Below are 14,464 nucleotides of genomic sequence, written 5' to 3' on the forward strand. Positions count from 1 at the left end.
GCAAGACCAACATAGACCTTGTTTTCAACACAAAATACAGAGCAACACAGCAAAAACATAAAACACAAATTAAAATTAAGATTAAGCCACCATCTACAACAAAAGGTAGCAGCTACAGAGTTTCTTTAAAAAAAAAAATCAAAAAGGATAGGCAAAGGCTCAAACTTGTGAACAAGTAGCTAAAACACACGTGTCATTCCACTAAGCTACTCACTCTATTTTGTTTTAAACTTACATAAATATTTATATATCAGTTAGTTCGGTTGGTTTTGGGGTGAAAAAATCCAGCACCGAAACCGAAATATTTCAGTTTCAAAAAATTCAAACCTAAACCAAATTGTACTGAAACAAAACTGAAAAATTGGACTTGATTCGGTTGTTTTTGGCCTAATTTGTCAGTTTACTGATTTTTTGCACACCCCTAGTTATTAAGATAAGCTGAAAGATCATATTAACACTAGAGTTCTACAAAACATATATATATATATAAATATATATATATATAAAACAAATGTGAAATTACTCAAAACCCCATTAATCAATTTGCTAGTCAATTCAAAGCCAATGGCCTTATTATCTAGTGGTATTTTCCCCCTTCTTGTGGAATCCCAGAGATCGAATCCTATTTAATTAATTACATTTAATTAAAAAAAATTAAAACACAAACTACAAACGATATATCAAAACAAATAAATAAAAGAAATGTCATCACTTGGTTCATCTTGAGTATGTTGAGAATTATGCCCTAAAATTCAAATTGTATATTGATTTTAATTAATAAAAGTGCTTTATTTTTTGAGATTATATGAACATTGGAAATTATGCATTCATTTGATGAATAGTCCATAGGTTACATTGTATGTGATTTCAATATATTGATGAGATTAACATATAAAAGATATAAATTACAATTTCTGGTGAATGATACACTTTTTTGAATTCATTGTCAATGATGAAATTGGGCATTTCATTTGATAAGAATATAATATATTAATTATAATGAATTGTCTTGATCATGAAAGAAGATATTTCTAGTTAATGTGCTGATATATTAGAATACATTAAAGTGCACCTCTATCACTCATTGTTCTATAAATTACTATCACTTGAACAAATGATGTCATGACTACTAAATGCATTAATATGTCATCCTCATAAGGAGGTGAACTCCAACTTGAAGTGTAAGTTTCTTTGATGTATATAAAAGTAAGATCTTCTATGGTTAATACTGCAATAAAGTGAGATTTTCGGAAGTGAGATTTTCGGTAGTACCATGTAGCATTATGGGAATACTATTTTTCAAGATGGAATTCATGATCTTGTCAATAGAAAAGAAATTCTTGTTTGTGATAGATTTTGTAAAGTTGTGATTTACAACTATGTTTTATGTTGGCTTTATTTCATGACAAAAAGTGTTGTAATTGCTTTAATTTCTTGTATTTTGTGGGATTTTATTATATTGGGTTTGGTATTAAATTGGTGAAGACTTAAGCTTAATTGAAGATCAGTGCATTTCGCGACTAGCTCGCAAGAAGTTCACAAGAAAGGTTCCCGTGAAAAAGGCATGTGAGGAGCACATGACTGGAAGTTGAAGAGTCATGCTAGGTTGTCGTTTTCGCGAGTGTCTCACGGATAAGGCCTTCCCGCAAGGTAGTCGCGAAACATTCTACCTGGAGGATTTTTAAGTGTGACTTTCTTACCCTTTACCCATACTATATATATCTTCATTACTCACAAATGTAGAGGATGTCATTCAGAAAGAAAAACCCTAGATAGGTTTTCTACAACATACACACCCATCTTTTAGAAAGAGAGCTACCTATCCTTAGTGAGAAATCATTGTAGCCTCTTCTCCTTCCCTCTCCCATTGTCGTACTTTGAGAGGAGAGTTGTACCAAAACACAACCCACACATATTCAGAGTGTAGAGAGTGTTTTGGAGCTTGAGAAGTTTTGGGGAATTGCCAAAAGAAGCCGGTGAGGCTTGGCGGATGCAATCGGGCGTATTATGGGATCCAAAGAGCTAGACAAGACTCGGTTCTGAGAAACCTTGTTGGAGTAGGAGCTTGGAGGGCTTAGGTAGAGCGGGTAGATTAGGCTTGGAGGGTCTCTTGCTAACCCATGTATCCCAACTGATTGTCTAATGGATCGATCACCACTTGAAGGGCGGCGGAGAGGTTTTTCGCCGAGTTCTTTGCTTTCCTTTTCGATAACACATCAGCGTGTTATCTTATATTTGCATCTTTCTTCCCTACTCTTTTACCTTTCATTTTACTGCTGTGTTATTATGAATATGGGTTAGAGTAGCTTGTTTGTTTATACGCTCGCATTTACTCTTTTCCGCACTTAGTATAAGTTAAAGTAAAATCTATCGAACCGTAATTTTAATTTGAGAATCTAAATAGCTCTTGTGTTTTTTACACATTTTAGAGCATTCAATTGATATCAGTGCGGGTACACTTGTCGTGGTTTAAATACCTAAGTGTGATCCTTGACCTCTTGTGTTTATTTGTCATGAATAGTGTTTTGTATGCTTCTATGCATGTTTTGGTTGATGATGAATGTAGCATGCCATATGTTTGTGAAAATGCCTCTATGAGTGTTTATCCTTATGATTGTGATGCCATGTTACATGAATTTATGGGTGTTGTTGATATTCCTAATATCAAACTTTTGAAGAAAGAGGCTATGTAGTTTCATAAGAATTTAAGCAAGTTTCATTGTAAAAATGATGATTGGATTGCTAAGCTCAATGAATCCAAAAAATTAGTTGAAAAATATAAGAAACTTGCTGAAAATTCTCTTGAAAAGCTGAACGAGTTTGAATGTTTAAATATGGACTTGGATGCTAAACTTGTTTTGTCTAACAAACTTGTTGATGATCTTAAATCTAAAAATGAATCTCTTAAGATACATGCCAAGTGCTTGATTGCTGAACCTATTGCTAAAAATGAAGAAAATATATGTTGCAATCATGTTGTGGTACCCGATTTTGTATCTATTGTGTGTTCTACCTCAAATGACAAATCAGTGTACATTCCTCCACACAAAAGAAATCAAAAAATGGAGAGAAATGCTCTTAAGCCTAAGCCTCTGTTTAGGTCTCATCCTAGGGAATTAAGTGGATCTAATTTTGTTCCTACTTGCCACCATTGTGGTGTGATTGGTCATATAAGACCTCAATGTCATAAGTTGAAGAGAGAACAAACCCATGTTGCTAGATCCCTTTCCAAAAGGCCTAGTAGACCTAAACACATTGTTTGTCACCATTGTAGTATTTTTAGTCATCTAAGACCTCATTGCTCTAAGTTTCATGCTCTTAAAAAAATCAAAAGAAAAGAGAAATTTAAGCTTCTTAGAAGTTGTGCTTTGCAAGCTAAACCAGATTTGATGGAAAATGATAAGTTGTTAAAGAAAGTTTTTAATGTTCTTACCACCTTGTCTATATGCATCTCCGGTTCTCATTTTTCCAACCCTCATCTCACTTCTCATGAGACACTCATTCCAAACAATCATTCTGTTTGGATGAGGAAGAGTTCCTATAGTTGAACTTTTGCTCTTTTAGTCCTTGATCTAATTCTTTCAATCTTTGTAGAACCCCTCATGCATTAGATGCTTCATTGTTATACATTTGTGCATCATGCATCTCTTTATATGCATCGTTTTGTTTTTCTTTTTTGTTTTTGATCTTACTTTATTGCTTTTATTTTATGTGAGTAAAACTCAAAAACCACATAAAAAGTGAAAAATTCAAAGTTTGATCGTATATGTTTGATCGTATATGTTTGAGCACATATCATATGTGAGTTTGGCCTAGTACCTTCGTAATAATGGCATAGTGCATTTACGAGCTTAACTTATTATGTATGCACATATATCTTTGTGGGAAAAATCTTGAAAACTATGTGTGATTGTTGTAAATAGATCTTCAAGTTTGTCATGAATGATTAGCCAATGGTCTTGATACTTGCATAGACTTGTGCTTATATATCTTCCCATCTTTATTTTTTTATGTTTTTGCAATAGAGCTCACCAAATGTAAATCTCAAAATAAAGATTATAAGCTGCAAAAGCCGTCGCACATACTAGTATTTGACTAGAAAAAAGGGAAAGCGACATTTTAAATTGAAATGTATGGTGCTCAAAAAGTCAAAGGCAAACTCTTAATATTGAAATATCAAAAATTTCAAGCACCAATCTCAAAAAGAGATGTATTTGTTAAAAAAATAAAAAAAATAAAAAATTAACTGTTATGATTTGTATAAAAGCCAAATGAAAAGTTTCTAAGATTTGTAATCATTTTCTTGTGAGAAGTCATATATATTCACTTCTATAATTGAGATAGACCTCTTGACTTAGTACTAATTGTGTATGACTTGATTGAATTAATCATTGAAGTTTCACTCTAGACTAAGGACTATTTCACACTTGATCTACACACACAACACACAAGTCTAATTTTCAATAAATATCTATTTCATTTGTATAATTGTACATATTCAAATGTGATTGGTGTGTGCTTAACCATATGTGGATCCAACCAAAAAGATTTTTGTTATTTTTGTTTGCTTTTGGAAGTAATTTGTATCACCCATATTTTTCAAACTTTTTCAAGTTATTTTTGTGTGAAAAACATGTTTTCTGGGTGTTTTCATGACTTATTTCATGTGTAAGTTTAGTCACGAGTTAAAGGGTCCAATTCTCATGTTTTTTAGCTTTGGACAAAGAGTTTCGCGACTGTTTCACGAGTAAAGCTTACCAGCGAGATACCAGCGAAATTTTCACAAGAAGCTAACCAGTGAAATTACCAGTGAAAATTTCCAAATCAACTTTTAAAAGGCATTTCATGGGACATTTGTTTTAAACTCCTCCCATCTTCTCCCAAACCCCTGTTTTAATGTTTCTACATCAAAACCCAACTAAATTCAAGTATTTTTCATTCCATTAACATCTCTAAGGTAATATTTAACACTTTTCATTGATTTTGATCCTTAAATTATGTTTTTGAGGGTTTTATGTTCATAGTTGTAATTTTCTCAAATGGGAGTTGGAAAACTTATTTTTGTCAGTCTTTTTGATTGGGTTTTGTTTTAAATGATGATTTACTTTGAATGTTAGCCCATTGTGGCAAAAATAACATGTATTTAGGCAAGTTTTTCATATGTTAATGCATTGTTTAACATACATGTGTAGTATGTGCACTCTAAGTGTTTAATAAAATGCCCAAATGACATTTTCTCATTGTTTTGGACTCCGATGAGTACCAAACTTTGGGGATCACCATAATTATTCATGTTTTGATCATTGGTTGTATGTTTTATACACTTTGCCCCTTGAGTGCTTGCTCATGCATTGGTCATACATCTCACATGCACACTAGATGCACCTTTCTGCACACACTTGATCACTTGACATGTTTTTACATTCAATAATGCTAGTTAAGTCTTTTTAGACCTTTTAGCACATATAATATATTCTTGTGTCTATGTCATGCCTAGGTCTATATCATGTTCCATCATCTTTAGCATGTCATGTTTACTTTATGCTTTGTAGCATGTTTTAAGATTTTTTTTTTTTTTTTTTTTTTTTTTTTTTTTTTTTTCATTTGAGCTTCATTTTCTCATTCATCTTGCACCCCTCATACATCATGTTTTACCCTTGCTCATATCTTCTTTTCTTTCCCTCCTTCCTCTTATCTCGTTTGTCTATTCGTGACAAAAAGGGAGAGAGTATACCGGAGAATACCGGTATGTTTCGTCATTTTTATATGACTCATGTGCACGTTCTTAGGGGGAGAAATTCTACCTTGTGCACATTCGTAGGGGGAGAAAGTTATAGGGGAAATGCATATACCAAGAGGGAGAAGAAAATTCTTTTTGAGAAAACCTTGTTTCTTTTGCTTTACATTATGCTTGTTTTCTCATTGTTTTATGGTGCTTTGATATGCTTTGTTACTCTCATCACATCGTGTTTTTGTGTTGGACATACTTACAACCTTATGCTAATGTGCTTTATTGGTTGCATGTTTGGATGATCATTTGCTTTGCTATGTGATCATTGTAGTCATTTCCATATGACTGTTTTATGTTTGATCGAATTGCTCATATGTTTTACAACATGTTTACTTGATCGCAATTTACTTGTTACATTATACTTGTCCTTTTATCACTTGATTTACCTTGAGGGTCTAATGTGTTTTGTGCAAGTATTTCAGGTTACAGGTATATATGTTCCAAGTTCATCACAGCTTCTAGATTTAAGCATTAGTGAATTTTGCCATTATTCTCAAACTCACGTTTAAGTCTAGAGTCTATTATAGGGTGTTTTGTCACGGAATAGCCAAAGAGGGAGATTGTAAAGTTGTGATTTACAACTATGTTTTATGTTGGCTTTATTCCATGACAAAAAGTGTTGTAATTGCTTTAATTTTGTTCCTTGTATTTTTGTGGGATTTTATTGTATTGAGTTTAGTATTAAGTTGGTGAAAATTCAAGCTTAATTGAGGATCAGTGCATTTCACGAGAAGTTCGCGAGAAGGCTTCTCGCGAAAAGGGCATGTAAGGAGCACATGACTAGAAGCTGAAAAGTCGTGTCAGGCTGTCGTTTTCGCGAGTGTCTCGTGGGTAAGGCCTTCCTGCGAGGTAATCACGAAACATTCTGCTTGGAGGATTTTTAAGTGTAACTTTCTTACCCTTCACCCATAGTATATATACCCTCATTACCCACAAATGTAGAAGAGGTCATTCTGAGAGAAAAACCCTAGATAGGTTTTCTACAACACACACACCCATCTTTTAGAGAGAAAGCTACCTATCCTTAGTGAGATATCATTGTAGCCTGTTCTCCTTCCTTCTCCCATTATCATACCTTGAGAGGAGATTTGTACCCAAACACAACTCGCACCTATTCAGAGTGTAGAGAGTGTTTTGGAGCTTGGAAAGCTTTGGGGAATTTCCAAAAGAAGCCGGTGAGGCTTGGTGGATGCAATCGAGCGTATTGTAGGATCCGGAGAGCTAGACAAGACATGGTTTCGAGAAGCCTTATTGGAGTAGAAGCTTGGAGGGCTTAGGTACAGCGGGTAGATTAGGCTTAGAGGGTCTCTTGCTAACCCATGTATCCCAACTGATTGTCTAGTGGATCGATCATCGCTTGGAGGGCGGCGGAGAGGTTTTTTGCCGAGTTCTTTGCTTTCCTCTTCGATAACACATCGACATGTTATCTTGTGTTTGCATCTTTCCTCCCTACTCTTTTACCTTTCATTTTACTACTGTGTTATTATGAATATGAGTTAGAGTAGCCTGTTTGTTTATACGCTCGCATTTACTCTTTTCTGCACTTAGTATAAGTTAGAGTAAAATCTATCAAGTCATAATTTTAATTTGAGGGTCTAAATAGCTCTTGTGTTTTTTACGCATTTTAGAGCATTCAAATTTAATAGGAAGTGATTATTCAAAGTATCAGGCTTGATCATTTTAGTAAGGAGTTACTAAAATTTATATTATACGAAATTGGATTCCAAGAATATGAGAATAATTAATCAAGAGATTAAATTGGGGACTCAATGACTTAAGATGTAGTGTAATACAGTGAAAATAACTATTTAACTTTGTTTCAGGATGAATATTTCATGGAGGGGATAGATATAATTTTAAGTAGTCAAGGAATATCTTGTTTAATTAAGTAAATTTGAAATTACAATTATGTTTTAATAGTATAATAAAATATAATTAATGGTAACTTTAGACTAATTACAAGAATCAAAGGCACATTGAAACTAGGTTTTATTTATTTATTTATTTTTCTTTGGTCCCATCTCAAGCTATGTATATAAGCCCTTATTAAGGTGTTGGCGATGTTCCCTCCTATGTCAGGGACTCACACCAAATTTAAAAATAAATAAGAAGAAGTGAACCATGTAGTTTGAAAAGAAAAGAATAAGAAAATGCAGATTGTGTTTGTTTCAATGTTAAAGTTTTTTAGAAAATGAGTCATTTTTCTAAAACTATTTCATTTTTTTTTTAAATGCTTGATAGCAACCTTAAATGTGTTGAAAAACGATTTCCTAACTTGCCTTATATAGCTTGCTATAAGATAGAGTAGTTTTACAGAAAGAATTGATGAAAAATAAGCTTCACTTTTATATTGATCAAAGATAGTTTTCCTTTGACTCTTTTTTTTTTATATGCTAACAAAAACTGGAAAAAGCGAAAAACTATCTTCACATAAGGTTTTCCATTTAAACAAACAAAGCGTTAGTGTAACTCGAGAGAACAGTGAGAGAGAAACATAATTTCTTATGCAGACCAACCACTTTGTAGCCAAATTGTAAGGTCATTTCTACTCCAATTTTGATGAAATTTCAGTATGTTGTTCCTAACGAAGAGAGCTTTGTGTTGACTTGTTTGGGTGCTTGAAATTCCTCTCCATTTGTTCAAATGATTAGACCCACTTAGTGAGATATTTTATTTTTGCTATAGTTGAAATCCACCCTTGTGATGAATATTTATAGTGAACTAAGAATGGTGTGTTCTTGATGTTTTGGTAGCTATAGCATTTGTTCTAGAGAATATTGTTATATACCCATTATTTTATAGAGAAATTTTTTATTGGACTAGATCCCATAGTTTTTCCCTTCTTGTTGAAGGGTTTTCCATGTAAAAATTTGGTCTTCCTTTTTTATTTTATTTTTTTGAGAAAGAAATTTGGTCTTCCTAATTGTGGGTTGTTACTGAAATTTTTTTTTATTTTGATTATTGTGCTTGGATAATTTATTTTGGAATATCCACTGAATTTCTATAAAGAGAAAAGAAAATAATTTCACTGGGTATTGTATTAAGAACAAAGTTTAACTACAAAATTAGTTGTAATTTAAGGTTACAACCTTACTTAATAAAATAAACATTACTACATATTTTTAAAATCTAACCGTTGAATTACGTGTTCTTTACGCTTTTAATACACATGTCAAATTTTGTGTCAATCGGATATTATTTACAATATGATCTATAAGCTTATATTTTATACATAATTTTAAACTACAAAACTTACAATTTAAATAATTTATTAATGACATAGATATTGATCTTTAATTTTCTAGAAATTTTGCAAGTATGAAGAATATAAGAAGAAAATGTAATCCAACAATGGATTTGTCAAAATTCACCTCCAATAAAAAGATATTGAGTAAGGTTATAACCATAGGTTACAATCAATTTTGTGGCTAAATTTTGTCCTTGTATTAATTGATTAATTTTCCCAAGATAAGGTAGCCAGCAACACACAATAAGTGCATAGTCTTACGTAGTAAATTTTGTTGAGATGAAAATTCTCATTCCATTTCATATTACATACAATAATCTAACATAGTATTCTAAATAGTATACAAGTTGTTAGAAGTATGTAAAAAAGTTATGTCAGTTATAAGTTTAGACAAAAAGTCAATTACAACTTGTCATTTAACCTTTATTGTAAAAATATTATGAAAATAGCACTAATATGATCATATTTCAAGTTTATTTTAATTGGGTTTAAACAAAATTTAGGGTTAGGGTGTTCAAAATTTTGTTTTAAGGGTTAAAACAAAAACAAAAAATTAAAAATTTTATATATAATTTTTTTTTTTTTTTTTTTGGGCCAAGCCAGGGGGTTCATTTGAACCCCCTGGGCTAGCTGTAGAGCCGCCTGTGCATTTCGGCTTCACAAAATAAACAGAAAAATCAGATCTTTTTCATCCTCTCAAGCTTGCACAGGTCTAGGGATTTTTTAACAAACGAAGAGTCCACTCTCTTGGTCACAGATATAGTCATTAAGGTGAAGATCAATGTGGTACAAGGATTTATTAAAGTTTTTTTTTTTTTTTTTTTCTCGGTTTTGAGGTTTAATATTGTTTTAGAGTATAAGATAGCCAAGTGGTGTAAAATACCACCCCCCCCCCCCCCCCCCCCCCTCCCCAACCTTTTCATTTTGGGTAACGAAAGCAAAAACAAAAACACAGATATTCAAGAAAGCAGAACTTTTATTATTTCAACCTTATTTATTGCCCAAATTGTGGTTGTAACTTGTAAGGTCATTCATTGTCTAGTACTACAGGGGAACACCTTGACTCACACCCAGCTCCCAAACATCAACATCTTACATCAAAGTGACACTGTCGAGAACAGAACTCACACAATACGCCTCAAACAAAACACGGCTAAATAATTTAACAAAAAGTAAAAGTAGCAATAATCTTAATTGCATGTGTGGAATCTTATTCTGGATAAAAAAAAAATAGATACCTTTGTGTTACAGTGTTACTTAAGACAAAGATGTTATGGGCTATTGTCTAATTTTTATTGACCACAAAAACCTATGTAGAGCGGATTCCATGTCCAACTTTTGGACACTTTCGGTCCATCTAAAAAGCTAGGTCCATGACTTCTCAAAGTTGGTATCCACACCAATAATTCAAGAAAAGTTGCAGAAAGTGTTACCTCTTCTTACCTCTCTCCCCCACCTGCGCTTCTTCCATCTCTTTTTGCTCACAACAAGTAAAAGAGAGGGAATTTAAACTCGAATTTTTTTTTTCATGTGGAAGATCGGAGAATATACTACTGAATCACAGAATTCTCGGCAGTCCCTTCCATCTCTTTATAACACCCATTTTTGTAGGTGCATACATTGATTTGAGAAATCCAAATTATTAAAAATATATATATATAAAAAAAAAAAAAAAAAAAAAGACACAACCTTGCATATTTTGAAGTCAATACATATTTGGTTAATTTTAATTCTTCACCATAAATTGTGGGATCATTTACAATGTCCACCCCACCATTCAGACTTCAATGTTAAAATAAAATAAATATATTAGGGATGGATATAAATATGATGGGAAGTGATATGTCAATTTAGACATATCAATGCATACCACCACCCCCACCAACCTCTTAAATTGTTAATTTCAAAACTAATTAATTTGAATGACAAAATGGATTGCATACTATTCTTGAATAAGGACATTTGTTAAAATGTATAGTTTAGGGTACAGATTGCACATAATTTATAACTTAGAATGAAAAGGATGTATCTTCATCGAAATAGAGCATTTTATCTAGGCTCTTCTATCAGCTTATAATTCTTACACATTGAGCTGTATTTATTATAAGGTGCTTTTGATATGGGTTGGAAACAGTGTGTGGGGGTTCGTAACTTGTAACACTGTATGCTGACATTTTTTGTATACTAGATTCCTTACTAGTAGATTCCCCCCCAAAAAAAAAGTAATTGAAATGCTAAGCAATGAGTTTATTACACAAAGTTCTGCTAAATAGAAATATCATTGTTGACATTAGTCATAGTGAGGGTAAAAGGGTATCCATGTTGTAACTGCTGATGTTGACTCAACTGTATAATGGTAAATGATTCAGAAAGAAAGTCAGACCATTAAAGGCATTCAGTGTTGCATAGGCCTCAAGCTTCAGAAATTGATGACAGAATGAGGCACAACACTCCACACAACGCCACAAAGCACTAGAGAGTAGAGAGTAGAGACCCATCACAGTTGTCCTCTTTGGTGACGCTTCTCTCATTCATCTTTCCAATCACGTGTTTCCTTTATAGTTCTTTCTGTACAGTAGTCCACTGTTCTGGGATGAATTCAACAAATGATACCCTTGAGAACATAAGAAACAATTTCGCAATGCATGTAACTTCTCTCTCTCTGAGTTCTAAGCACAGTTTTGCCAAGACATACTGTTAAGAAGTGAGCTCAAAGATGTAATGTTCGTCATCTTCTTACAGAGCAACATTATTCATAACAATTGATATAGTCAGTTCTGATATGATGAACATCATTTTCAACTGGTTTAACCACCTAAGATCTTTAAAAATATACTAATATCACAATAGGTCATGTTAGCAATTGTGGAAGAAAAAATTGTGATAAATGTTGTATTAAAATTGTGAAAAATAACTTCTTGCATATTACATCCCACCTTTAACCTTCCGATCTTCATTGTGCAACTTATTCATCAAAACCATACTTCCAAATTAGAAGTCGAAATTAAACTAAATTATTTGATTTCTGTATTGCATGACTTTTTCCAAAGAAGGGTTACAAATCGCAGAGCAAAAACCATACATTGTTGTTTTATAGGTAGAGGAACATGAACACGATATCCACCATTCACAATATCTAGATTTTAGAGAGAAAAAATGCATATTTTTTTGATATAATGAACTTCTCATTATCTTTCTCCCCTCACATTTTTCTGAATCTAGGGTTCTCTTTTCTCCCCTCACATTCACAAATCTAGACTGCAACTTGCTCATGTATTAGACAACACTAGAAGGTCTAAGCAAATCAGACATCCAATCTATCACATCATTCTTTTTTTCTTTTTCTTTTCTGTTTTATGTAAATATACATCATAATTCACATTCAAAATATTAATGCTCCAATCCAAACAAAACCTCGTAGATTTCTGGGGCTGCAAATAACAAATAATAGATATTGCACTTGTTAAGTGGGTTGCTTCTTAAATAGAGTTCACACATCAGTCAGCCCTGAAAAATTATACTTTCACCTTCCTTGAAGCAACGTAATTAGTGTGAAACGCACGCATTACAAAAGCTTGTAACATCGTTGGATCAAATCTTGAAAACATAACTAAAGTAACAATGATAAATAAAGCATATGTATCAGTTAAATGCATAAAGAAAATCTGATCAGAGTGTAGAACCTAAGCCACAGAGAGAGTATAAGTAGTAACCTTATAAGCATACCTCCAAAGGATCTGGTTGATATGCCCATCACTTCAGCCATGAAAAAAGCATCAGTTAGTAGAAAAGTAACTAGTTAATCAGAGATAAGGCCAGAAACAAAATAAAAAAAGAGGTGGAGATTACACCGCTCCAACAATCACCCACTATCTCTTGCAGCATAAAAGACAAAGATGTGAAACCAAGAAGTATGGCATATATCCACAATATTGGTATTATAAGCTTGTATGTTTAACCTTATAATAAACTTATATCAAATCCCATTTAAGAAAAAATAACTTGTATATAGAAATGATAAAGGAAATGTCAAAGTAAGGGGTTTCAAGTTTCATATCATAAGAACTGCATCCAGATATAGAAAAACCCTAAGCAAAAGTAGTGCTTTGGTGTTGAGGCTAGCTAGGAGTGAAAGTGGAAGCTTTAGAAGAAGAAGAAACCAATTATGTAGTAGATCAGGGGAGAAAAGAAACAGACAGAGAAGATTCTTGAAGCCATGATGAAAAAATCCAACCCAATGATGAACCTGAAAGTGTTAAAGACTGACACAGAGAAAAACACAAACAAAACCTGCCTGATCCATGAAATTTAGAGATAAAAATAAAAGAGTAATGATGATCCTTTCCCTCTTTCAGTCAGAAAAAGAGTGATAAAAAGCAGTCAATATGTATAATCATTACACCAATCTGCTCATGCCCAACAACCATAATTTATCTAATGACAAAAAAACCCATGAATAAAAACACTCCCAAAAACCTAACAAGCATGCCACATACATATATATAGTGGAACAAAATTTGAAAAGCAAGAATATTTAGTTACTCACCAATAGATCAAGGCAGATTAAGCAAAACATTGAAGAGAGAATTATCAAAAGGAGATTGTGATGATCAGTGTGAATAGAGGGAAGCAATTATTGGGGGGAATGAAGCCTGGTCCGAGGTCATTAACTTATGATCAAAAATATGATCTTTCTCAACTGGGTATCTCAAAGATCTAATAAACTGGAAAAAAAAATGTTAAAAATTGAGAAAAAGATCATAGATCTAGCTGGTGGCCTCGAGCCAGACAACATTCCCCTCAAAACAACAAGCCTCCTCTTCTTCCTTGTTCTCTATTTTCGCATACCCAATTATCTCTCTATATAGAGAGAGATATATGGGTGTGTGTGAACTGTGATCATAGTGGTGGCTAAGAAATGGAAATGAGATGAAGAAGTGGATGAATGAGATTGAGATATAGAGAAGTGAGAAGTGAGAAGAGAGAAGGGAAGAGATAGAGGGATAAAAAGGCTAGGGAAAGAGAGATAGAGAGGTGAAAAGGACAAACAAAGTAATAAAAGTAGCTGACCCCTCCTGACCCTACCGACTGGTCTTGGGTTCCAGAAATGACCACGACCCTCTCTCTCTCTCTCACTTCTATCACTCATCTTAGTCATCTATCTCATCGTCTCTCCTACCATGCAGTATATATAGAATTCAGCTCCCTCTTTCTCTCTCTCTTTCTATATATCTCACGCATACTTTTTCTTTTTACACGTTGATATCAAAATCCCTTGTCTACCGCGAGAGATCATCATGACCTAATCACACCATCAGCTACAATATTTAGCACTAACTTTTCCTAACAAACCCACATCAATTCTGTTTATCTCAATTGAAATTTGAAATTAAAAGAGTCAATTTCATAGTTAAGATTCTATTTTT

At 33.1% G+C, this 14,464-nt stretch overlaps 1 long non-coding RNA gene across 1 annotated transcript; it reads right to left on the bottom strand.

Annotated features, from left to right (window-relative positions):
* Positions 1 to 11,068: 11,068 nt before the first annotated feature.
* Positions 11,069 to 14,183, bottom strand: LOC126713208 (uncharacterized). The gene is made up of 2 exons (XR_007651303.1): positions 13,585 to 14,183; positions 11,069 to 12,794 (listed from the first exon to the last, which is right to left on the bottom strand). It is a non-coding gene; the product is annotated as an uncharacterized LOC126713208 (long non-coding RNA).
* Between the last annotated feature and the right edge of the window lie 281 nt (positions 14,184 to 14,464).

The sequence above is a fragment of the Quercus robur genome, chromosome 2 (assembly GCF_932294415.1).
Source record: "Quercus robur chromosome 2, dhQueRobu3.1, whole genome shotgun sequence".
Classification (NCBI taxonomy): domain Eukaryota; kingdom Viridiplantae; phylum Streptophyta; class Magnoliopsida; order Fagales; family Fagaceae; genus Quercus; species Quercus robur.